Source organism: Puma concolor, chromosome B3 (assembly GCF_028749965.1).
Source record: "Puma concolor isolate L17-30 chromosome B3, mPumCon1.1.hap2, whole genome shotgun sequence".
Lineage (NCBI taxonomy): Eukaryota > Metazoa > Chordata > Mammalia > Carnivora > Felidae > Puma > Puma concolor.
Window position 1 is genome coordinate 118563093 of NC_141672.1, and position 24563 is coordinate 118587655.

Here is a 24563-nt window from a genome sequence, read left to right on the forward strand (position 1 = left end):
AAGCCCAGTGCGAGGCCTGGCTTGGGGAGGTACCCAGGAAAGCAAGAACAGTGCAGGAAGATGCTGAGCCTGGGGGAGGAGGGCAAGCAGAGCATGGCATTCTGGGAGCTCCTGTGTAGCGAGGCGTTTTCCTCGTGATTCCTTATACTAGGGACTGGAGGTGCTCATGGGAACACCCCCATTACCTCCTGGTGACAAGGGCCCCAGGTGGGCTCAATATTGCCTCACCCTGGAGACCTCTGTATAGGGCTGTAGGGAGGGTCTGGGCGGAGGTAGCAGCTGGGAGACAAGTCAGGAAAACCTGGAGTCTCCTTGAAACATGGCTCAGAAGCGTGTCACTGAAATCCACGAGGTAATCTTCTCTGGGCTCCTGCAGCCTTCTGGACTTCTGTCCCAGCACCTTCCTCAAGCCCACGATGGCCCGTCCTAGAGGGTGGGAGTGGTGTACTTTACGTCTCTTTATCCCAAATCACCAAGCAGAAAATAGGCACTTACCAAAAGTAGAATGAATGAATGAATGAATGAATGAATGAATGAAAAGCTGGGTGTGTTGGGTAGAGGGTTCAAGTCTGGGGAAGGGGAGACCTGGGTTCTGGGCTTGACTTTTCGGCTGACTTGCTGGATGACCCCTCACCCTCATTGGGCCCCATGTCCTTATCTGTTCAGGGGGTGTGGGTCTCTCAAGCTCTGTGGTCCTGTGGCTGTGTCGGCCAGAGCAGGCGCATGCCTCCATGTCTCTCTCTCTCTGTCTCTCCCTGGCCAGTGTTGCCCTCTTCGGTGGCAGTTTGCTCAGCACCTGCTGGGTGCTGCCCCGTAGCATGGAGCCCACTTTGGCAGCACCTTGGGATAGTGGTTTCCGTGGAAGTCTCGCGTCCCCAGGGTGCGTGGCAATTCTGTTGAACACACAGACCTCTGGTTCCCATGGCTCCCTGGGCTCCACTGAATGGGCAGGAAGCCAGGAGGGCCGGTGGGAAGCCCCCACCTCTGTGGTGGTCTCCTTTGCTCCCTCTGTTGTGAGGCCTGCAGCCAGGATTTCATGTCCTTCCTGGAAGTTGACGCACAGGCAGGCCCCGGGGCCTGGAGAGCTCGTGGCTCCCACCGCATCTCCCTGCCCCAAATCATTGTCATGCTCTGCCTGTGGTCCCATTTCCATAGCAACTCCTCGTGATGCCACTGAGGAGAGGGGGAGCTTCAGGAAGGTGTGGAGAGAAGGAGCAGGAGGCCCGTTCATCATCGTGGAACATGGCAGCTGGGGGCTTGGGGTGGTGCTGTGGGGATGGCTTGCCCCACCAGCTCAGGTGGAACTGGGCTCAGGGCCGCCAGCCAGGTGGTCTGGAGGCCTGCCAGGACCAGAGCTGCCCGAGTTGGCTTGTGCCAGTCTACCTGGAGCCAGCTTGGGCAGCCACCGAGGGCACCCCTGCCTGTCTGGACGCGGCTCAGAGGACCCAGGCCTGGGGAAATGCCTTGGTTCTGGTTACCCGTCTGTCCCAGGCTGACACCACTGAGTCCTGCCTTGTCCTCCAGGAACAGCAGCCTTTGGAAGGCATCGCTGGGGCTTGCTGGCAGCAGGGGGCATGGTTTGGGGCTGCTGAATGTGGGGCTAGGCAGCTCCCCTGTTATCGGCTCTACCTGCCTGTAGCTGTGTTGTCAGGTCAGGCCAAAGTGGGCCCAGAAGCCAGCTCAGTGCCCATTTCTCCGCCTCATTCTAGAGGAGACGTTTGCAGCCCATGAAACAAGAAGACTCTTGGCTGCAAAGAGTCCTCCCATCTTCACATGAAGGTGAGAAATTCCACCATTCACATCCTAGACTTGATGGAATGTTGATTTTGGGAGGGACCCAGGGGCCTTTGCCGACTTCTGCCCACATGATGGCAGCCACCTCCACCCCCCCTCCCCCCACTCCCATCCATCCGGAAGGACTTGTGAGTCCTCCTGGGGACTGAGGCCTATGCTGGACAGCGCCATATGGGAACCAAGAGGGAAAGGAGGAGCCAGCCTGGGAAGAACGGAGCTGCCGCTCCTAGTGAGGGCTGCTGGGAGCCAGGCCATGTTAGATGCCAGCTTTCTGCATTTCCCTTCCACCATCGCGGGGCTGTAGCCACTGCTGGGCGCCACTTGCACTTGTGTTTTCCTAATTCTTGTCTTTGTGTTGACTCATGTTTGAAGGTGGGTTTCTCAGTGCTCCCCAAGCCACATATCCATGAAGTCACAGCTGTGATGTGCTGTTATTATTATTATTATTATTATTATTATTACATGGAAGAATAAACACATAGCTGTGAAAATAAAAACATTTGTCTGTGTACCATCTAGAATCCCTTTGCTCTTGCACTCACAGTGGCAGATGTCCCACACTTTGAGAAGCACCGATCAGATGGAAACCTCTTGGTAGCAGCTCAGAAAGGGATTCGGGGATTCACCTGAGAGGTCGAGGAAACTGACGCTGGGGCGGAAACTCAGCCTACGCCTCACAGGGAGAGCTGCCTCCTTGGACTCCCAGCCTGAGTCCTGTGTCTGGGGGCCTTGCCAAGGAGACAGAACCCCCTAGTGCCCTCCCTGACTCGTGGAAGTGGCCCTTGGAGAATGGTGAGGGAATAAAGCAGGAGAGGCTGGGGAAGGAAAGGATGGTGGGTGGGTGGGAGCTGCAGAGGGTCCTTGGGAACCAGGAGGCTGAGGCTTAGGCTCCAGGAGATGCCCCCTGGTGCTCTACCTGCACCCGTCTGCGGGGCCAGCCTCTAGGCCGGCCTCCTGGGCCAGGCTGGGAAGGCAGGCGGGCTCTGGCACTGGCTGGGCACCACGGTGTGCCGGGCCGTGTGCCCCCATCTCTGTTTATCTTCCCAGTGGACCAGGTGGGATGACTGGTGTCCCCATTTTACAGATGAGGGAAGTGAGGCTCAGAGAGACCTGACTGTCTCAAGGTCTTAGAGCCAGCGGGTGGGAAAGCATATTCAGAGCCCCTCCCCCCACTTGGAGCCAGAAACCCCATCATTCCCAGAGCCCCACCTGCCCCAGCTGGTGGTATATGAGTGTGTGTGCGTGTGTGTGTGTGTGTGTGTGTGAGAGAGAGAGAGAGAGAGAGCACTGTGTAAATTCCAGTGTGTGAGTGATGTATAAATGTGTCGGTAAGTGTATGTATGTATACATGTGAGAGCATGTATGTACGTAAGCATGAGTACGAATGTGTCAGCGAGTGAGAGCACATGCGCACGCGCACGTGTGCGCGATGTATGTTTATTGCCCAGCCAGGTGTAATCAGACCCATTTGTGTGCATGGCCCCCTGCTGCTCCCTAGAATTGTCCCCTGCTGCCTGGCTGTGGCTGACAGCTCATCTCTTTCTCCCACAGCCTCCTGTGCCCACAGGCCCTGAGGCTCCGGTGCCCACAGGCAAAGAGGGCGACTGAGTCAAACCCAGGCTGACCCCAGCCCATTTGCATTCCCCAAACGCCTGCCTGACCTGAGGTAAGAAGCCACTGTGGGCCGCAGGGCAGAGTGGGGGTGGCATGGGCCATGGGGGCAGATATGGGGTCCCCAAGGGAGAGGCCGTAGGGAGGCTGTGGAAAAGTAGTCTTTCTTGGGGTGTCCCCGTCTCTCTGGCCCCACGTGAAGTCGGGTCCGGGAGGTTTGATCAGGTAGTGCCACCTTCTGTTAGCCCTTGCTATGGCAGGGCTCTGTCCGCTAGCTCAGAAGCCTGGAATGTTCTTCTGAGTGACGTGGTTTCATGGACGCACTGGCTAATGGGTTCCCGTGTTGTGTGGGAGGTCACTAATGGTGAGCAGAAGGGATTGTCCTTGGTTCTGTCACATTGTTGACCAAACGTGTGCATGACTTCAGGTCAGGAGGGAGCAGGAGCGTGTGGATTGAGACCGGGTCCAAGAAACTGTCAAGAGGAGCTGGTACTGGCTCCAACATGTGGACTTTAAATGGACCTCCAAGCCAGAGTCCGCGCACAGATCCAGACACCTTCGGGGCAGGCTGAGGCTCAGTGCCAGTCGTGTGCATGTGACAAGTACTGGCAGCCAGGTGACCTTGGCTTTGTGTGAGCAGTGCGGGTGGCCACTTGGATTGTGTCATGAGGAGCAGGACATTCAGAATGTGGGAGGTGATAGGCCCTCCCACTATGTCCCAGGTGGGGTAATATGGAGAAACTACAGCAAGTGCTGAGGGGGAAGGAAGGAGCTGGGTTGCTGCTTGACCTGACTCCTGGCTTGCTTGTGACCTTGGGCGAGTGACTTCTCCCCTTTATCTGGGCCAATCTGCTGCTGTTCTTGACAGGCTTCTGGGACCCATGAGAAAGCTGCTGAGGGACTTTGCTAAACAGAAGGAATGCTAGGGGAAGGCTGGGCGCAGCAGGCTGGACTGGACCGTTATCATTATTTTCAGAGGAAGGAGATCCAGAGGCTCTGTAGGGCAGTGGGCCTCGAACCCCTTCTCCTGAAGGATTAGGTGAAAGTCGTGGTGTGGCTGAGGCTCAGCCAACACTGTCCTCCCACCCAGGAAGTTGGTGAGGTGTGGCAGGAAGTGGACAGCTGGATTTCCTTCCAGAAACTAGGCCTTGCTTTGAAGTCCAGTTGTCTCTATCAAGAGATTCTTGCTAATCAGTCAGTTCTGAGTGGAATGAGCAGCTAATCAGCCCCTCTGGTTTAACCTGTAATTGCTGCTGGGAGATGGGGAGAAGGGTGTGGTCAGGGTTCTCCGCAGGGCTACCAAGGGCGAAGGGAGGGGTGTGGGCAGGGGTGGCAGAGAGGCCGGGCTCTGCCCCGAGCCTCGTCAGGGGCCACGGTATCCTTCTTGCTGCCCGGGGGGACGGCACCGGGCACCAGGAAGCTCAGCGGGCAGAGATACACTGAGAAATGAATGCAAGGAGGAGGAGGGGAGGTCTGGGCTGAGCCTTGAAGGCTAACGGGTTCTTTTAAAATGTTCTATTTTCCTGATTATTAAAAACAAAACAACACAACAGCACGTTCCCCATAGAAAATGTGAGTATTTGGGTGTTTTGCCTGTCAGTCTTTTACCAAATATGTATTTGTGACATAAATGGGATCAGACTGTACTTACTGTTTTCTAACCTGCCTTTTGTACTTAATACTATACCAAGCTCATTTTCCCATCATGAAATACTCTCTGTAATGTGATTTTTTTTTAATTTTTTTTTTAACATTTATTTATTTTTGAGACAGAGAGAGACAGAGCATGAACGGGGGAGGGTCAGAGAGAGAGGGAGACACAGAATCGGAAACAGGCTCCAGGCTCTGAGCAGTCAGCACAGAGCCCGACGCGGGGCTCGAACTCACGGACCGCGAGATCGTGACCTGAGCCGAAGTCGGACGCTTAACCGACTGAGCCACCCAGGCGCCCCTGTAATGTGATTTTTAATGGCAGCGTAATGTTCCAGCCTGTGTGTGGTATCTCTTGTGTAACAGTTCTGTTACATATTTTGATTGTTTCCAATGTGTGTCATTATAAGTAGTGCCTGCATGAACAGGATGATGTATGTAGAGTTATGATGGGCAGACAGGGTTCAGGGGAGGGGGGGCCCAGCTGAAGCAAAGGTATAGAGGAAGGGGGCTTTGGGGTGTCTGGGGAGTGACATGCCTAGGAGGGAGCCTCTGAGGTGTGCTGAGGGGCTGAGACCTGGCCCAGCCAAGCTCTGGAGGAAGCCAGGGCTGCCTTGCTGACTCCTGCCTCCCATGCCCGCTCCCCTGCCAACTCCTTTGGTACTCCCGTGGTAAGAGGGGAGGGGCAGGATGGCAGGGTGGGGGAAGGCCAGGCGAAGCTGAGGGTCCCAGATGCTGCAGCCCTTGACTTCTTGCTCACTGGCAGGATCAAGGGCATTTAAATCAAGCCCTTCTGGGGCGCCTGGGTGGCTCGGTTGGTTAAACGTCCGACTTCGGCCCAGGTCATGATCTCACGGTCCGTGGGTTCGAGCCCCGTGTCGGACTCTGTGCTGACAGCCAGAGCCTGGAGCCTGTTTCGGATTCTGTGTCTCCGTCTCTCTCTGACCCTCCCCCATTCATGCTCTGTCTCTGTCTCAAAAATAAATAAACTTAAAAAAATTAAAAAAAAAAAATCAAGCCCTTCTGTCTCTGGCGAGCCCTGCTCAGGTCTCCACCTTGCAGGAAGGGTGTACACACTGGCTCTGAACATTTACTGACTCCTGAATCAGAGAGACCCTCCTTCATCCCCTTGGTGGGCAGTGGGAGGAGACCCCTGACCCTGAAGAGCCAGGGAGGGAGGCTTGGCATGGGGTGTCACTCCTAGGAGGCTTCTCTGACCTCTGAGTGCCCCATCCCCAGCTGGTGGCCTTATCCCCAGGACTCCCCTCCCTTGTGCACACATGTCCACCCAGCATGTGAATGAACCATGCTCAGTGGAATCACTTGTGGGCACGGGTCTGTTTCTCCCCAAAGACTGTGGGTCTCTTGGGGCCAACGTAGCCTGATTTTCCCCTTTGATCCCTTGTGATGAATACCAGGTACAGCACAAGTGCTTGCGGAAGTTGTTCGTTCTTTCAGTGACTCATTCGTTGTTCATTCGACACATACTTATTGAACAGCTGCTGTGTGTCAGGCACCATTCTACATGTCCGGCATTCATGGGTGAATAAGTTAGATCAGGTCATTGTCCTCATGGCGCTTAAATTCTAACAGAGTAGACAGGAAAAAACCAGATTAAGTAAATTCATCACATAAGCTTAGGAAGTAGTAAGTGCCATGGAGAGAAATAAGGCAGGACAAGAGAGCGGGCGAGCAGTGGAAGCCATTCTCTGCAGGGTGTCAGGAAAAGGCATCTCAGGTCAGGTGCCCTTTGAGCAGGGACCCGAGGAGAGGGGACAGGCCTCAGAGCTCGGACAGGCTCTGAGCTGGGTAAGAGGGGCTGAGAAAGAGGGCTTGCAGGGCCTTGAGTTAGTATGGATGGAGGTGATTTGTGGCTCAGAGGCTCCTTCTCACTGTCCCATGGGGAAAAAGCTGTGGGGGGCAAGAATAGAGGCTGGCAGGTGGCTAGGAGTTCCCAGCATCAGTCCAGAGAGAGATGGCTGGCAGGGCCTGGGTGGGGGGCAGGTAGGTGTGGCTGATCATGGCAGGGTGAGGATGGGCTGCGGGCTAGGAGAGATCTAGGAGAGATCGGAGCCTGAGGACAGGGTGGGTGGTGCAGTCTTTGACGGAGCAAGGGAGGGCCGGGGGACGGGTTTGGAGGGCAATGAAGAGTCCAGTTTGGAAGTGGTGTGTTTGAGATGCCAATATCCACACAGCTGCACAGACCATGGGTATGTGAGGCTGCAGCTGAGGCAGACGCTGCGGTTGGGTGTGTGAAGGAGGGAATTGTCAGCATCTGGTGGGGGGTGTTTTAAAGCTTCTGAGTCTGGACAAGGTCATGAGTCTGGGCCTCACTGGTTAGGGTGAACCCAGCCCCTGGAGGCTCCCTGCCCATGGGGGTGCCTTGCAGCTGGCTTTACCAGCCCAGAGAAACTGCGTCCAGCCACCCTCCCAGCTGCTCCTCCCAATGGCCTAATGGTCGGCACTGTCATTTTGTAACATTCTTCAGGGCTGCTGTGGGCAGGAAATGGGGTGCCGGCCCAGGCCTCTCTCCCTTTCCCTGCAGAGGAGCCTCCTCCGGTGAGTCTGGAGCAGCCCAGGCCCCTGTGAGCCCTACTGGTGGTCATTGTTGCAGGCCTGCCTTCATGCCATGCTCAGGGGCTCCTTGCTGTCTGCGGTTGAGCTCCAGACTCCTCCTCCTGGGTATTCAGGGCCATTCATGATTTGGTTCCTGTCTTCCTTCTTTCCAACAAGTGACCCTTGTCCTCCGTCCCTGCACACACGAGGTTGGGTCTTCCCTTCCCTTCCCTCCGTCTAGAAAACTTTTCTCATCATTAGCCAAACCCCGTCCTTTCCAGAATGCCTCCCCCACTCTCATACCCACTTTGGCCCCTTTGAATGGCTGTCGTTACCTTTCATCTAGTGAGCTACCCTGTCATTTTACTGTCGTCATCCCTACTTTGTCTTAACCTTTGCTCTCCTCACCATCTCCTGCCTCTGTCTCCTGCCCGAGTGCTGCCCCTGCCCTCCACTGTCGAAGCTCTTCCCAAATGGAATCCGGCTCAAGCCCTGGAGCTCTCCGGGCTGGGGTCCCATGCCTGGCTCTGCATCAGGACTACCCAGGGATGTTATTAAAGGGGGATCCTCAGGGGCCCACAAGGACCTTCTGACCCAGAGTCACTGGGGGAACCCAGGAATCTGGATGGTTTACAAGCCCCACAGTCACTCCTGATGGTTAGCCGGGTTGGGATGCCCCAACCCAGACTCAGACTGGGTGAGTGCAGCTGTCCCTGAGAGTCTGGCCTCTGACCTTTATGTACACTCCGGCAGGGATGGGGACCGCACTCTCTCCAGGCCAGCCCAGGCCTTGGAGCAGCTCTGATGTGGACAGAGCTCTTCCCTGTGCTGACTGAACTCAACCTGCCCCCCTCCTCCCCCACTGAAGCCTCTCTGGAAGGGTCTGGGCTCCACATGGGGCAGGGGCCGCGTTTGGCACTCAGAAGCTCTCCTTTCCTACTCGCAGGGCGCTGGGGGGACTACCATGAGGTGGGGACTCGGGTGATGTCTGTGGCTTGATGGGGGAGTCACCTTCTACCATTTCTGCCTGCCTGGAGCAGCTCCCCCAGTGTTGAGGCCCCGGTTGCAGTCACACCTCCAGCCCTCTGTGCCTCTCCGCTGACATCCCCCAGGTCTCTGTGCCTCTCTGCTGACCTAGTGGCCACCATGGGTGTTTCGAGAGCGTGTCCCATTCCTCATCTTATGTCATCTTTATCACAGCTGTGTGGAAGGTGGATGCTGGTATGCCGTCTGTTCTAATGAGTACTCATTTAGTGCCTGTGCTGTGCCGAGCGGTGTGCTGGGGATGATGGCAACAAGCCAGGATTTAGAGAAGGGTGGGGGCTCATCTGGTGCCACCCAGCTGCTGAGGGCCCGAGTTAGCACAAAAGCCCAGGGGTATGGGTGTCGCAGTGTGCTAGGTCTGGTGGACAAAGGATGGGGGTGCTTAAACAGACACTTGTCTCACAGCTCTAGAGGCTGGAAGTCGGAAATCACTGTTGTCGGCAGGGCTCTGAGGGCAGGAGCTCTCTGTGACTTGTAGATGGCTGCCTTTCCCGTGTCTTGCCCTATCGTCTTCCTTCCGTGTGGGTCAGTGTCCAGATTTCCCTTTCTTTTAAGGACACAAAGCCATATGAGATTAAGGGCCCACCCTACTCTGCTATGAGCTCATGCTAATTAATTAATTACATCTGCAATGACCCAGTTTCCAGGTAAGCTCATTCTGAGGCACTGGGGTTTAGAAGTTCAACATGTCAATTTGGGGGGACGCAACTCAACTCATAACAGTGTGCGAGTAGCCTAGGATTTCCACAGCAATGACCTGTCCCACAGTGGACCAGGCAGCCTGCGTGGTGGTGAGCATCTCATGCTGTGAGGGGTGCGAGGGGAGTGTCAAGGCTGCCCCGAGCCATCAGGGATACAGAGAGGAGATTCCGACATCAGGACCAGGACCTGGGCTTCTCGGAGGTTTGTTTCAGCTTAGCGTATTAAGGGGGGCCTAGGAACATGGCTCCTGGCGTGGGCCCCCCACAAGCCAGTCCCTGTGCACTCTGGGTGGAAGTCGGGGCTGGGACTCCCTGGCTGCTGCACCCCCTGGCTGGGTGAGCTCAGGCAGTTGTTTTCTCTGCTGGGCCTCAGTCTACCTGACTGAATTGTCACAGGCTTGTTTTTGTCACAGGCCTCTAGTGAGGCTTGAAGGAGAGAGTGAATAGGAAGCTGCTTTGCTTTTGTTCATTTTCTTTTCTTTTTTTTTAAATTTTTTAATGTTTATTTTACTTTTGAGAGAGAGGGAGCGAGAGAGAGAAAGAGAGAGACAGAGTGCGAGTGGGGAAGGGTCAAAGAGAGAGGGAGACACGGGGATCTGAAGCAGGCTCCAGGCTCCAAGGTGTCAGCACAGAGCCCGACACGGGGCTTGAATCCACGGACCGTGAGATCATGACCTGAGCTGAAATTGGTGCTTAACCGACTGAGCCACCCAGGCGACCCTCTTCTGTTCATTTTCATTTGTTGACTTTGTAGGTGTTATATTAAGTGCGGCTGTTTGCTAGGCCCTGTGCTGTCCCGGGGACACAGAGATGAGATGGTCATAGTCCCGGCCCTCAAGGAGCACACAAGACATGGTGGGGGGCAGGCGGGTGAAAATTAAGCCCCCTGTGGAGTCAGACTGCCTGGGATCCCAGTCCCAGGTCTGCCTCTCGCCGCTGAAGTTATGAATTCAGTCTGTTTACTTAAGTAAACAGGGCCTCGGTCTTTTCATTGGTAAATTGGGAACAATAGTAGCACCCGCCTTGTGTGGATTAGTAGGTTGGTGCACATAAGGGCTTAGAGCAGTGTCTGGCACATAGTAAATGCTCAATAAACATAATTCTAAGTCATCAGTACAGGACAGTGTGATAGAGGGTGGTAGAGGGGCTTATGGGGAGCTATGCATTGTTAGGCTCTGGGAACCCAACAGATGTGGCCCCTCGCTTGCGTGGGTGCCCTATCATCTTGTTAACCCTTTAGCCCTTTGCCACCTTTTGCTCTGAGTGTGGGATGATGAGAGGGATGTGGGGCAGGTGGGCCCAAAGGGAGAGGTTTGAGGCCTTCTGACAGTCACAGATGGGGGTCTGGAGGGCCTGTGCGGCAGCTGCTGCCACTCCTGGGGTGCTGGGGTGCTTGGCTTTTGTTAGCCTTTGTGTTTAGTCCACGGGTTTCATTTCGGGGAGAGAAGATGGTGGGGAAGCCAAATTAAAATTCCGCTTCAAGAAGTGAACAACTTCCCAATTAAAGGATTCTTATTTGTGAGATGCCTTGGAGGCCTTTTCAATCAAGAGGCTCTTCTGAGTAAGAAAAGGGCTTGAGCTGGGGTTGGAGAGGCGGGGCGGAGCCTGAGCTGCAGTCAGCGGGATGGGGGATGCGGAAGATGCCCAGCCTTGGGAACCATGGCTCTGTGTGATGGGTGGGGTAAAGGTGTAGCTCTTTTTTGCTCGCCAGTGGGGGGTGGGGGCTGGCATCGAGAGGGTAGAGAAGGGGGAACAGTCCCCACTCGAACCCCCTCAGCCCTTAAGCCCTCTCTGGCCCCAGCCTGCATGCACCAGTGCCCTCCACCAGGACCCTTCTCTCTTTCTCAGCCGGCCCTGTGCTCTTGCACTCAGGCCAGATGGAGCTGGGAGGAGGCTTGGGCGGGGTGTGTGTGTGTGTGTGTGTGTGTACGACAGTCTGTAATGGTGGAGGTGGCCTGGACCTTGTGCTTAGGGGCAGCCAGAAGGGGGGCAGCATCCTCTTGGTTGGCCTCTGAGATTGGTTCCCTGGTGCCTATGTCATGCCTGTTACCCTGATGCAGGCCCTCCTGGTGACATCTGGTTGTGGCTCTGGTGCTGTCTGGTGGGTGTGGCCACCTGCCTTTCGACCTGGCACCCCACCCCTCACTAGCCAGCTGGTCTCCTGGGAGGCTGGATCTGCCCTGGTTTAGGCTGAGTATCTGCTGGGTGTCCCAGGAGGGACACATCCTCAGATTCTGCGAGAGTAAGCCTGGCTCAGCTATTGCCTGAACCCTACTTACAGATGAGGAGCAGAGGCTCAGTGAAGTGCGGTGACCCCTCAACACAGAGAGGGCTTCTTGCTGAAAGGGGCTTCTCTTCCTCTGTCCCCTGAGGCCTTCCAGGTCACTAAACAGAAAGGAGCTGGAGGGGACATTGGCCAAAGCCCTCCCCTCGGTGGACAGGCCGGGTCTTTAGCCCAAGCCCCACAGGGTCTGCCCCCAGGAGTTGCCAAGGTCATTTGAGGAGACCTGCCACGGATGGCTCCGCCATCCAGGTGATGTGGAGGGTGGCGGGAGTGTTTTCAGCCCACACCTGCCATCCCCCTCCCCTAGCATGTCCTACTTTCTGGGAGCCACTGCAGCGAGGCTGTCTGTGTAAATACCCAGAACTGGGAGAGCCGGGCCCCTCTGAAAGGTCAACGGACCATGTAGTTGCTCCCCAGAGCCAGTAATTGGGAGAGCATGATGTACTGGTTGGGGACAGGGAGGGGGCCGTCCAGTAGCCAGGGAGAGGGTGGGCCATCGGGGAGGATGGGGTGGATGCTCCAGACCTCAGGGGGGTTGTCCTGCTCAGGCACTCTGACCAGGCTGGGAGCTGGCTAAGTTCCAGCCCTGCCACTTAACTGTGTGTTCTTTTTTTTTTTTTTTTTTTTAAGTATTTATTTATTTTGGGGAGAGCACAAGCAAGGAAGGGGCAGAGAGAGGGGAACAGAAGATCTAAAGTGGGCTCTGTGCTGACAGGCTGACAGCAGTGAACCCGATGCAGGGCTCAAATTCACAAACTGCGAGGTCATGACCCAAGCAGAAGTCAGATGTCAAACCGACCGAGCCACTCAGGTGCCCCCAGTCTGTGTGCTCTTGAGCAAGTGACTTGCCTCTCTGGACCTCAGTTTCCTCCTGGGTGGCACAGATAACAGTGGAGCTGAGGTGGTAAGGGTCACAGAGGATAGTGTGTGTGATGTGGAGGGCTGGCGGGCCGTGTGTGTGGAATGTGGGTTTGTGGACTGTGTCTTAACACCATTTGGTGGGACTGGTTCCTGTTCCAGCCCTGCCCCTTGGGAGGGGCTTCACTTCTCTTAACCTCACTTTCTCCATCTGCATAATAGGCATATGATAACCTTTCTCGCAGGGGTCTGTACTCCATCATTGGGTGTCCTCTTTGACCTTCCCCCGACTCATTTAATGAGCCCATTCTTCCTGAGTACCTGGTGGGGTTTGCCTGGGCTTGGTCGCCACAAAATGAGTAGGTGACATGGTCCCAGCTTTTAGTTAGCAATGTGAAGTTAGCCAGAGGAGATATGCTGTGAGGCCCCAGGAAAGGGAGATAGGAGCTGGAGAAGTCAGGGAGGGCTTCCTGGAAGAGGCCAGACCTTAGTGTTCAGGAGGAATTGGGAAACAGGTGGGGCAGGGAGGAGTATACAGAGGGCAGGAGAGCAAACGCAGGGCAGCTTGTGAGCTCCTGAGAGCAGGCAGTGGGAGGGGGTAGAGGTCAAAGCCCAGAGAGGTTCCAGCCCTGGAGCCCTGATGGGGGTAGGGGAGTTGGGAGTGGGACAGCTGTGTCCAGACGTAGGACAGGGGGACAACAAACATGCGGCCTCTATCCCAGCACGGAGCTTGGCGCGGGGCCTGTGGGGAGGGTGGGATTCAGTGTAGGGTCCGTGCACAGACAGGAGTCCCCAGGCTGCAGGGGCTTAGGTGGGAGGTTTGAAAGCCTTGTGTGAGGCCTAGGAAGGGGCTGGTGGCAGCTTCCCAGAATGTCAGGGTAGGCCTGTGCGGAAGCTCTACCTGGAGCTGGGGGTCAGCGTGAGAGCAGTATCTAGCCACGATTCGGGAACCAGGAGGTCTGGCTTCTCGAGGCCAAGAGACCAAGGAATGGAGAAATAGGAGGGTCTCTGGCAGGCTGGGAGGGCTGGAAAACTCACCTTTATTGAGCACCCACTGTGTGCCAGGTTGAGTGAGACTTGCTCTGAACTTGGGCCTGCACAACAGCCCATAGAGGGGGCTGGCACTTAGCCTCATCCTAAGGTGTTGGAAACTAGGCTCAGATTGGCTAGTGACTCACCTGCCCGGGTCATATTTCAAATCTGAACTCCAAACTTCTTGCCTTTTCAATGGCCCCACAGTATTCCCCAGGGCTGTGGTTTTTAGAGGTGATGACTTCAGACTTCCCTGGGTAAGCTCAGTAAAGGGACATCCAAATATGCCGTCTCCTTGGTTTTATCTCTCTTGGCGGGGCTCAGAGGTTGAGGGTATGCCCAATGTCACACAGCACTGGGGGCTGCAGTGCCTGGCTCCCTGGAGAGGAGATGTGTGCCCCTCACCTCTGTGGAGTGTGGTGGCCCCTGCCAGGCCCCACCAGGTCTATGGACAGAGGAGTCTTTCCATCCACGAGCCAACTCAGGTCTCTTAGTCACTGAGGGAGGCTTTAAAATCTCAGCCCCAAATTAAAACCTATGAGTGCTTCAAAACAATGAAAAATTTCCCTAATAAAAGAGGAGGCACACTCAGGCATGTCCTAAATGAATGGAGTGACTTCCGGGATTAATCCAGGATGTATGGGAGGGCGCCCAGCCGGGAAAAGCGTGCGATGGAGATTGTAACAAATCGTTTGCTCTCAAGAGGAATAATTCTTAATGTGCACCGGCCGCAAGTGGAAGGCACCTTGGCCGCTGGCAGCCACAGTCCCTCATTAGCCGGCCCTGAGCAGGGTCTCCGCTAGGGTGGCCTTACCTCTAGGCCTCTGGGCCTTCAGTGATGACCTTCCAACCCCATAAGCCAGTTGAGTGGGAGTGAGTGGGCCCCAAATCTGTCCTTAGAGCGCCTGCCCCAGGGCCTTTAGAATCCTGCTTTCTCCCCTGGCTCTGTGCCCTTGGCTAGGTGGGAGGGGCGGTGCTTGCTGAACAGTATTTCCTCCTCCCCTGCTGTGTGCAGGCTCTTCCTCTAGGACCTCCTGAGACTCAGGCCTGCCCATTCCTCCACCTCAGATCACTCTGGGCATCTCTGCACAGACGTGTCTCAGTTTACCTGTCTGAGCTTGGGCAAGTGCTTCCTTCCCAGCTCCCTGGTCTCGGGCACAGGAGGAGGTGGGGGCAGCACAGTTCTCCCCAGCCAGCCCTCCAGCCTCTTCCTTAGTCTTAGTGCTGAACCTGGGGAAAAGAGGCTAAGCCAGTTCTCACTGTGGAACACCACCTCTAAGGTGTGAATGCTGGAGAAAGGCCTCCTGTGGCTCACTTCCCACCCCCAGCTGGGGTGTGGCCCGCACAGAGACAAGAGCACCAGTTTCTGAGTGAGACAAGCCTGAAATTTGGGCCCTAGCTCTCCACTCTCCAACTGTGGCACCCAGGCACCCACGGTCTTTCCCAGCTTCCTTGTCTTTAAGATGGGAATCTTTTTATCCTCACCATCGGCTCACAGTTCTAAGAGCACGATCTCATTCAGCCACACAACAGTCCTAGGGAGTGGGTCCTGTTATCATCCCCACTATGCATTTGAGGAAACTGAGGCTCAGAGAGGTCAAGTGAGTTGCACGGAGTAAGGTTGGACGACGACTCAGACCTGGGTCTCTGAGTCCCTGTCACTGCTTCATAAAGTTGTTTAGAGAAAGGGGCCCAGATCGTGGGTGCCGCTCTGTAGACCTCGTCTCCACCTGCTCCCTTTCCTCTGCTGAAGAGGTGCTGAGGCCCTTCAGAGGTTGAGGCAGGAGACACTGGCACAGGGAGCCCCGGCCCCCTTCTGGCCAACCCCCTCTGGCGTACAACTGACCTGTCCTTTTATGCATCCATTCACTTATCAAGCGTTTACGAAACACCCACTAAATGCCAGGTGCTGTTCCAGGTCCTGGGGAAATAGCACGTAGAACGTTACACACACTGATTCTGCTCTCAGGTGGTTTCTATTCTTGTGAGAGTGAGTGAGCCAGACCACGAATAATTCGGATAACGTCAGATGGCGATGAGATTGGGAGGGAAGGAAACAGGACGATGAAATAGGGAATGGCTGGGGTAGGCTGGGTGGCTTTGGAGCAGGAGGCATCCAGGCAAAGCCTTTCTGAAGAGGTGGTACCGAAGCCAAGACCTCATGTCTGAGAAGAAATGGCATTCCAGGCGGGCTGAACTACGCAGAGGCCTGGTGGTGGGAAGGGGCTGGGTGTGTTTGAAAACCAGGAGGAAGATAGCATGGCTGGCAGTGGGGAATGAGGGAGAGAGGGAGGAGGAGGGGGGAAATGGGAGGGGGTGCTCAGAGGCCCTACTGAGGAGCAGGTTTTATTCAGAGTACAGTGGGAAGCTCTGGAGAGTGCTAAGCAGGAGAGTGACAGGATCTGATTTGTGCTTTTCAAATCTGGCCACCATGGGGAGAGAATGGATTAGAGTCGGTGGCAGGGAAAGCAGGGAGCCTGGGGGAGGCAGGTGCAGGGTCTGGAGGAGAGCCGTGGGGTCATAGCTGGGGGTGGCTGCTGGACTGTCCCAGTATTGGGACCTACTGCACGTCTGTAGATGCTCTCAGAATGGCTTCTCACGGCTCGTCACACTTCTTCCAAGGTCAAAGGCTTTGCTCTATACACTGGGTCATCTCATTGCCAAGTCTGTTTTTCAGATGAGGAAATTGAGAGGCTCACCTCAGTCCCACACACGGCCTTCCTGCAGACGTCCAGCATTGACAGGAGGGTGGCAGGGAAACTTGGGGATCCCGGCACCATCTCCCGCTGATGCCTGGCGTGTGTGTGTGCGTGCATGCACGTGCGCGCCCACGAGCATGCGCGAGCGTCAGGCCCATTAACAAACAGAGAAATAAATTAACAAGTATTCAACCCACCAAATGTTCCTTCTGTTCTGTATAATAGAGCATGGGAACATAATTTTCCCCTGGAGCAAATTGCTACAGCTGAACCTGCTCCTCATTTTCCTCCAAAAACTGCTTAAAATTCTGGAATGCTTGTTGATTTTCGGGTCCTCTCCCTTTCTGCCTCCTGTCTGCACCCCCCAGGCTGCTTCCCTCTGCCTTCCCCATGCAGGGCCTCAGAGGAGCCAGATTGCCACAGAATAAGAGGCCCCACCCTACTGACAGGAGGAACCCGGGGGAGCAGCAGCTCAGGCCAGGGGCACAGAGGGTGAGGGACGTTGGGTGTGCTGAACTTGAACGAAATGCCCAGGGCTGGCAGAAGGACCAGTTGCTTCCTATTGTGCCCTGCCGTAGACATGCTGTGCAACCTTGGGCACGTCACTGTCCTTTCTGGGCTTTATTTTCCAAAACACACCTGCTGTTCCAAATGAGCACACCTTGTGGTATACTGAGCGCTCTGAAAATTGAACCACCTCCTTCTGAGGACGCCATGTTCAGGGAGTGGGATGCTCCCCTTACCTATTCCCGGGCCCTCCTGTGGAGCCTTTGGAATCAGAGACTCTTGCCCTGCTTCTGAAACCCTCTAGGGCGCTTTTAATTTTCTTAAAGCAAATTAATTTTAATCCACTTTAATTAAACGTGTTTTATAAAAGTGTGTATTTGTTTACAGACCTTCTCTTTCTCTGCATAGCCTAACCATTTCTGTCACTCAGAGCCCACTCCAGGTCTCCATCTGCAGGCAGCCCCCTTAGGGGTGAGAACCTGGGATCGGGGGAGGCCCCTGCATGCTGAATCCTGGCTGGCTTGGGTCAGGCTGAGTTACCTTTCATGGTGGCAGAAGGGGAAGTGGGGATCCTGTGCCTGGGAGCCATAAAATTCCAATCTCCTACCCCTAGCTCGAAGAGTCTGGCTATACTTTGTGGAAGATGCAAAGATCCATCAATCCCACATCTGTCTCTGTGATCCTCAGCAGAGGAGTTAAACTCCAAAGAAACTGCCGAGGCTTCTCGGGTCTGGTGAAGGATGAGCCTTGTCTGGAGTCCACAGTTCTAGCCGGCCAGACTCTGGCCTGTCTCTGAACCATAGGACAGCCCCAAACTGTGTCTCCTCCAGGAAGCTCCCCTTGACTTCACCATTGTCTTAGTCTGCTTGGTTGCTATAACAAAGTACCTTAGACTGGTTGGCTTGAAATTAATTTTGTCACAGCTCTGGAGGCTGGAGGCCTGAGATCAGGGTGCCAGCATGGTTAGGTTCTGGTGAGCGCTCTCCCTGGCTTGTGGATGGCCGCCTTGTTGTGTGCTCAGACAATAGAGAGAGACAAAGAGATATATTTCTGCTGTCTCTCTTTTTTTCATGTTTATTTATTTTTGAGAGGGAGACAGAGCACGAGCAGGGGAGGGGCAGAGAGAGAGAGAGTGGGAGACACAGAGTATGAAGCAGGCTCCAGGCTCTGAGCGGTCAGCACAGAGCTCGATGCGGAGCTTCAACCCACGAACCATGAGATCGTGACCTGAGCCGAAGTTGGGCACTTAACCAGCTGAGCCACCAAGGCGCCCCGTGCCATCTCTCTTTATAAGGGTGCTAATCCTATGAAATTAGGGCTTCACTCTTATGACCTCATATAACTTTGATTATTTCCTTACTGCAAATATAGTCACGTTGGGGGGTTAGGGATTCAGCATATGAAATTTTGGGGGAAAAATTCAGTCCCCGAGGCCATCCCTGCACTCCTGTCTCCTGGCTACCGTGGAGCTGCACAGTCTAGCTTTTGTTGTAAATTGCTGGCTTTAATTTTCTCCACGGTCTCCTCCCAGTACAGTCTCCCAGTACAGTCCTGGGAATACCGGGGGGTCCAAAATGGCACTGTGGCTTGAGCTGCTTCCTGGCTGAGGCTATGATGAGTGGTGAGTGGTACTCTACCCCACCCTCTCCCCGTGTTGGTTGTCTGAGGTAGGGGAGCCTCCAGACAGCCTCACCTGCCATGTCCTTTGTTTCAGTGGCCCACCATTGTTCTCAGTGAAAGTTTAATCCCCCCTGGCATGCTTTCCAAGGGCCTTTGACCCTAGCCCCTGCTTCACCCCTTTAGTCTGTTTCCTGTCCTCTTCCTTGTCCCCAAACATGTCTTATTCATTTGTTTCCTGTTTTTGTAGCTGCTGTTCCTCTTGCTAAATGTGAAGTATCTCCTCATCCGGTCAGTAAACTCCTACTTATCCTGCAAAGCCCTCCCAAGCACAGCCTGCCCTGATCCCCTAGGCCGAGTTGGTCTCTCCCTCCTCTGAACACCCAAGACACTCTGGGCTAACCTGCCACACTGTGCTTAACACCCTGGATGGTCCTTGTCAGGGGCTGTGTCTGGTTAACCGCTGGGTCCCAGTACCTCCTCGGTGCCTGGCTCCATAATTGTCTGTGGAGTGAATGAATGAATATTTATTGAGCACCTACTAGTTGTGGGAGGCTGGACCTCGGAGGCTGTCATCATGGAGCTTACACTCAACAAGATGCATAAGCAACATATGTGTGGAGTTAGTGATAATGTCAAGTAGAAAAAGATAAATCAGGGAAGGAGGCAGAGGAAATGTGAGGGGTGGGGGTGCCCCCGTTGAGAAGGTGACTTTTAGGTAAAGACCTGAAGGAGGTGAGGGAGCCACGTGGATACCTGGGGAGAGTGTTCAAGGCCAAGGGAACAAGTACCCCCAGGTGGGAGCACGCCTGACTTGTGTGCAGAGCAGGGGGGAGGCCGTAGTGGCAGGGGAAAGGGGAAGGGGAGAGGGGGGTGGGAATTGTTACCAGAAAGCAAACGGGGCCAGAACTTGCAGACTGTTGTAAGAACTTAGGCTTTAGCTCTGAGTGAGACAGGGGTCACTGTCTCACTTTTGACAGAGTGACATCTGTGACTTGGGTTTTCAGGGTCCTTCTGGCTGCTGTGTTGGCACCGTGGGAGGTGGGTGTCCAAGGAGGAGGCTATCGCAGTAATCCAGGAGGGAGGGATGGTGGCTTGGACCAGGACTGTGGCTATGGGGATGGAGAGAAGTGCTCCGATTCCGGAGAGACTTTGAAGGTAAAGCCAACAAGACTTGCTGGTGGTGGGTCACCTGTGGGGGTGAGGGAAAGAGGGAACTCAGGGCTGACCCCACGGTTTTGGGGCTGGCTAGCTGGGGGATTCTACTCCCCGGATCAGAATCAGGCTTAGGGTAAAATGAGGCACTCAGCTGTGATCAGGGAAGTTTGATGCACCTGTAAGCCATCTAGGAGGGGTGTTGAGTAGATAGTTGGTGACTGTGGCAGGCTAAATAATTCCTCCAAACAAGTCAGTGTCCGAATCCTCGAAACCGGTGCAAATTCCCTTATATGGAAAAAGTCTCTGCAGATGTGACTAAGTTAAGGCTCTGGCGATGGGAAGATTATTCTGGATTGTCCGCAACCATTCGTGTCCTTATAAGGGGAGGCAGAAGGAGACTGACTACAGAGAGGAGAAGGCCGTGTGACCACAAGGGCAGAGGTTGGTGTGATGTGGCCACAAGCCAAGGAGTCCTGACAGTCACCAGAAACTGGAGGAAGCAAGGACTGGATTCTCCTCTAGGGCTTCTGAAGGGTACAGGCTCTGGCTGACAGCTTGATTTGGGCCCACTGGAACCAATTTCGGAGTGGTGGCCTCCAGACCCGTGAGAGAATAGGCTCCTGTGTTTTAAGTCACCCAGCCTATGGCAGTTTGTTCTGGCCGCCCTAGGAACTGGTACAGGTGTAACCGGCCTGGAGAGAGGGTGAGTGATGTGCCCTCAGTGTCCCGGCCCAGGAAGAGAGGGGTGCGTGCCCTCCTGCGGGCTGTGGGGTCAGAATGCCCACACCAGTGGCATCACACCTCCACCAGGAGGGCGGCAACGCTGGTGGTAACCGTGCCTCTGCGTCCTGCCCACCCCGTGCCGGTGCTGCACTCGGTGCTGACTGAATCCTGGGGGGCGGGCGGGGTGGTTGGGAGGCTGCAGCCAACACCTGCCGTGGGTCAGGGCCAGCACCTGGGCTTCTTGCCTCTACTGTTATCTCAGTGGTAAGGGATATCTCTGCAGGGTGGGCTCTGAGGAAGGGGCTGAGTCTCCCTGGGGAGTTGTGGGGTGGGGCGGGGGGTGGGCAAGCCTCACCCGCCCAGGCTAGAAGGCGGCTCTGAGCAGAGCCCTTACAAACTGGGCTCTGAGACCAGCCTGCTTGGCTTTGATCCTGGATCCTCTACCCACGAGCTGGGTGGCCTTGGCTGTGCCTCAGTGTCCCGTCTGGACATTGGGTGTATTAGTAGTGCTGACCCCACCTGGGGGTGGGGGCAGGACTGTGGTAGAGGAGCTTTACGGTCCATGGTTTTGGGTTTGAATCCCAGCTCCCTCATGGACCAGTTGTGCGACCTTAGAGGCTCTGTTTTCTCTTAATGCTGACTGCCTGCAGGGCCATTGGGGGAAGGACTTGGTGGCTGATATGTAATGGGCCTGTTATGTTGGGCTCCCAAGTTGGGGGCTCAGCCAGGGTTGGCTCCCATCCCTCCTTCTCAGCTAAGTCCTGGGCAGGTGAACCATCCCCCAGCCCACCTGCACTGTGAGCAGATTCTTTCTTAGGGCAGCAAGGGGTGCACGGTCGAGGGGGGGCCAGGGACTCTGCAGTGGCCCTGGGTGTGGCAGGGGCATGGCCAGGGCAGCCAGAGTAAAGCCTTAATGCATCCATTAACTTGCTGTGACTGTGTGTTTGTGATTCAGCGGCCTCAGCAGCAGCAATGTATTCAGGCCCTGTTAGAATCTGCAGGGAAGACATGTGGTGATATTTACAGCCCAAATCTCTGTCCTCATAAAGGGAGGCGGTGGTAGGGGTTGGGAGGGGGAAGGAGGGGCCGGACTTTCTGATAATGTCATAAATGGAGTCTGTCTCCCTGGAAACGGCAGTGGCGGTGGCGGCCACAGGCTGACAGATGTGCACGCCGTAATATGGGCCCATGGTGGTAGTGGCAGGGACATTGGGAGGGATGGATGGGCTGTAACTCACCAAGCCTGGGGCTCGGGGACAGCCGGCTACAATGAGAGCATGGTGGGGATGCCGGTAGAGGGATGGGGGCTTGGAACTGGGTATCTGGGGGACCCTGGGGTGCCTGCTGCTGGCCAGGGTCTGGGGGAGACCCTCCTGCCTCTGGCCTCTGGCCCAAGGCCAACCTCAGAGATAAGCCAAGCTGTTAGGGAGACATTGTCAGAGTTACAGGCCTTCCCCAACTCTCTAGTGATGGGCACACGGGACCCACCTGTACAGTGTTGTTCTAGGCCTAGAGAGGCATGGACATAGGGTGGAGTGCTGGAGAGCCTTGGTCCAGGCTATGGGAGGCTGTATCACAAGGAGCAGCGAATCTAGTGTGAGAGAGTTGATGACTAGAAGGTCCAGACATGCCTGGAATGCTCAGCCCTGTCCATGGCTGAGTGTGTTGGGTCCACACGGCCAGAGCCCCTGGGACCAGGGCTTTACCCAAGTTGTCTCATTTCAGAGAGAGTGGGGAGCTAGCCTTCAGTCATCCAGCCAGTCAGTGCTCTAGTCTGGACCCTACTTTGGCCCAAAGGGACACTGGGAGGAAGTGGGAGGCAAGGAGGGACTGGGACCCGTGAGCTGGAAAATGGCAGACTTGGGGCAGCTCCTGCTATCCAGCAATCTCTGAGGGGCAGAACCCTGGCCTGCGATGGGGACCAGCTGCCCAAGGGCAGAGCCCAGTCCAGGGAGGGACATTCCCATTAGAATTCCAGAGGGCCAGGCTGCTTTGGGTGGTGGTGAGCGTGCTGTCAGCAGAAGTATGAAGAAAGCAGGGGCTTGATAGGCATGGCTGAGGAGACTGGGGAGGGAATTCCTGATGGAGAGAGGGGCAGCTCTGGGGGACTGCCATCCTGAGTTCTAGGAGATACGCCAGCCCACGACATGAGCTGGGCCTGTGGCTCTGCTCTGCTCACAACATGCGTTGCATCTGAGCCCCAGGTCCACGTTGCGGAAGACCTATGTTCTAGTGCCGGCGTGGCCCTGCCTTGCTGTGTGACTTTAGGTGGAGCCCTTGGCCTCTCTGGGGCAGAAACAAGCAGCCCTGGGGCTGTGAGCTGGGAGCTGCTGTGGAAGGACCTTAGGGCCTGACCACAGGGCGCTGACTCCAGACCCTCTTGGCCACTTTTCCTGCATAGATGGTTGGATCTGGGGAAAGGGCGAGGCCAGACATCCAGGAGCACAGATGGATGATCTCTGTGACCTGGCTCAGGGCTCAGCCTGGGGTCAGCAAGCCGCTTTCCATCTGCTGCTGCTGAGGAGCTATTGACGCCGCGACCTGTGGGCCTACTGCTCTCATTACTGATCTGTGCAGCCGGGGCGGGTGGGCCGCCGGACCGTGTGTGGTGGGTACTCACGCTCAGCTCGGGGGTGGGCACCGGGGTTGTGTCTGTGGGTGCAGTGTGCGCGGGTGTGTGTGCGGGCGCACTGGGTGCTGGGGGTGGGAGCAGGCCCCTGCGGGATGCCGCGTAACCAGAGGTGTGTGCATTGACTCTAAACTGGAAGGTGCTCATCACGCAGTGTTGTTTTAGTTTCAGGGGTACCGTAACTGATTCAGCAGTTCCATACGTTACTCAGTGCTCCTCATGATAAGTGCACCCGTAATCCCTTTCACCTAGTTCCCTCATCCCCCTACCCAGCTCCCCTCTGGTAATTAATTAAAATAAAAAACTCAAAAAAACCCCACAAAACCCTGGAAGGTACTCGAGGGGCAGTGGGCCCTGCCCGGGGTGAGGTCGGCAAGGGGCTGGGGGGCTTGGCTGGGGATGGAGTGGGCCTCGGGCAGTAAGTAAGGCCTGCCAGGCACAGTCAGGTACAGCCGGCGCGAGCCCGGTGTTTCATGTGAGCGAAGGCCCACACTCTCCTGCTCACCTGAGGAGCCAAGAAAACTTTCTGGGAAATCTAGGGGCACTCCCTGCGCCCTTTCACCTCCCCACCACTGTCCCACCGTGGCCTCTGGCTCACCTTGCCTGTTCTCCCCAGAGAGGGCATGGGCTGGCCTGCAGCCCCATGGAGGAGTGTGGGCTTCCCGCCTTGGGAGCAGCTGAGGAGGGCAGCAGGCTGGGGTGGGCTCCCCATTTGGGATTGTGTGTACCTGTTGCTGTGCCGGTCAGAGCTCATGAGGGGTTATGAGCCCACCCAGCAGTCATGACTCAGTGACCCCTTTGGGGCCATGGGTTTGTGGGCCTGAGGAGGGATATTGCTTATGAGGGCTGGAGGGAGCCTGAGCAGTGCTCTCAAGATTTAAGGGAGGGGCAGGTGGGGCTTGGGGACCCCTGAGTAAATGGCAGGGGGGTGCCTCTGAGCACAGGGAGAGCAGCTGCTCCTCGGGCAGGTTCCCAGGGTGAGGGCACTGGAGAGCTGGGGTCTGGGCAGGGCCTCTGGAGGAAGGCTGGTTGGCCCCCAGTGAGTTTCCAGGGCTGTGAAGTGGGATCAAGAGCCCTATTCTTGGGGTGCTGGGGTGGCTCAGTCAGGTAAGCGTCCGACTTTGGCTCAGGTCCTGATCTTGCAAGTCTGTGAGTTCGAGCCCTGCATCGGCCTCTGTGCTGACAGCTTGGAGCCTGGAGCCTGTTTCGGATACTGTGTCTCCCTCTTCCTCTGCATCTCCCCCACTCAAGCTCTGTCTCTCAAAAATAAATAAATGTTAAAAAAAATGAAAAAAAAAAGCCCTATTCAAAGCTTCTCATTCTTCCAGGCTGTGTGACCCCCAGCGAGTGCCTTTATCCCTGTGTGACACTGTGTAATGATAGTTCCTGTCTCGTAGGGCCCCTTGTGCTGGAAGGTGCCGAGAGCTGAAGACTCATGCGTGCGGCTGGGGCTGGAGTCAGGCTGGGGTGCGTGGGCTTCCATGATGGGAAGTCTGGCTGCCCCCGTGCAGATTTCACCTATCAGCTACCATTCACTTGGCTGAGATTCACCTCATCTGTTAAGGACCTTGAGAGGGTGAACCTCGTGGGGCTCTTATACCATTTAGTCAAGCCCTGCGCACAGTAGGTGCTCATTAAATGTTGGTCATCATCTTTATAGTATAAGGATTGAATGTACTTGGAGCTCAAGGCGCCTCCCT

General features: G+C 55.6%; 1 protein-coding gene across 2 annotated transcripts in view; it reads left to right on the forward strand.

The window, feature by feature from the left end:
- LINGO1 (leucine rich repeat and Ig domain containing 1) overlaps window positions 1-24563 on the forward strand; it is a 195861-nt gene that overhangs the window by 18690 nt on the left and 152608 nt on the right. The window contains exon 2 of one of the 2 annotated variants that reach the window (XM_086711270.1): window positions 3346-3460. The exons of the other annotated variant lie outside the window; for it this stretch is intronic. The gene's annotated coding sequence lies outside the window, so the exon portion shown is untranslated. The remainder of the gene's footprint in view (window positions 1-3345; window positions 3461-24563) is intronic. 2 annotated transcript variants of the gene reach the window in all.